The sequence below is a fragment of the Lolium rigidum genome, chromosome 3 (genome assembly GCF_022539505.1).
Source record: "Lolium rigidum isolate FL_2022 chromosome 3, APGP_CSIRO_Lrig_0.1, whole genome shotgun sequence".
NCBI classification, from domain to species: domain Eukaryota; kingdom Viridiplantae; phylum Streptophyta; class Magnoliopsida; order Poales; family Poaceae; genus Lolium; species Lolium rigidum.
Window position 1 is genome coordinate 283291718 of NC_061510.1, and position 1310 is coordinate 283293027.

Sequence of the window (1310 nt, forward strand, 5' to 3'; positions counted from 1 at the left end):
GCAAAACGTTGTCGGCTAGCATGCTAGATTGCATGCGAGTGGGACCCGCTTCATGGAGGAATAAAAAACTGCATCCCTTACCAGCGACTGATACACTTGTTTTTTACAACTTGTTCCATCCTTTCCTTAACCAAGTAACAATAAGCACTAATGAAATCGTGTGACACGGGAAAAGACCACAAGGATCAGCGCGGGTGGCATCTGTGATGAACTGGCGCGGCGATGACAACACGGCAGCGTGCGGGCCTCCGTGCAGCGTGGACGGGAAGAGCCTCCGCGCTATCACCGGTGTGGACGGCGACGACGCCGAGGAGGAGGCGCGGCTCCTCGAAGACCAGGATGGTGTTACCGGCGACGGCGACAGTGCCGGAGATGATCCTGATCTCTCCTTGGCTACCCTCCCGACAGAGGCAGAGGCAGGGCCGAACGTCCTCCTAGCTGCCGGCTGGTGCTGCTCCGGTGTGAGAAAAATGGCATCCTTACAAACAACTTATTCATCATCATGTCAAGTATAACATGTTCAGTTGGTGAAGAAAGGCTTCCAGTCCAGGTAAAGAAAGAAGGACCGTCTTGCAAAATATAGCAGTGCGAGGAATTAAGCGAGCTTGCAATCTGCATTTAGTGAGTATTCCAGTAAACATGGGATGATCCAGAATATCAGAAGATTAAATGATATCGAATTGTGATTTTGGCCTAAGAGGCTAACTCTAAATCTGCAATTATTTTGGATTTTTGCCCAAACTCACCAGATCAACCTGAACGGCTCTTGCGCAATCATGTCTCAGCCCTTGAACCCGGAATAATGCAGCCCCGTCTTTCTGGTACCCTTCAGTTCTATTGCTTTTCTGCAGAACAGAGTTCTTATATGCAGCACTCCTACCACCCTGGAAAAGGAAGAAAATGAAGAAACTATACAATATTAGTATCCAAGTATGCATCCCTTCCTTAATCAATTTTTAAGTACATGACCCGCACAACATGAGACGTATACCTTGAATATGATCAAGGACTTGAATACTAGGAAAAACAGCTCTGGTTCTCGCCTCAGACACTCGCCCCTGAAATTACATTTTGCAAATCATTGACACTGTTGGATATGACGGCAAAGATTCATTTTAGTCATATGCCTGGATTTAGTGGAATTAAGGAGTGAAATAACTCACCACAACTGCAGGACCTTTGACTGAATCAGACATGCTTGACATCAATGAAACTGAAGCAAGTCTGTCTTCCTGCATCCAAATGCACAATCCAATTCAGTAACATGCAGTGGATATGTTGAAAGGAGCAAGGCTGCTGGAGAGCGTCCA

At 46.8% G+C, this 1310-nt stretch overlaps 1 long non-coding RNA gene across 1 annotated transcript; it reads right to left on the reverse strand.

Annotated features, from left to right (window-relative positions):
- Window positions 1-507: 507 nt before the first annotated feature.
- Window positions 508-1039, reverse strand: LOC124702289. Its single transcript, XR_007002404.1, has 3 exons — window positions 992-1039; window positions 747-884; window positions 508-612 (listed from the first exon to the last, which is right to left on the reverse strand). It is a non-coding gene; the product is annotated as an uncharacterized LOC124702289 (long non-coding RNA).
- Window positions 1040-1310: the final 271 nt, after the last annotated feature.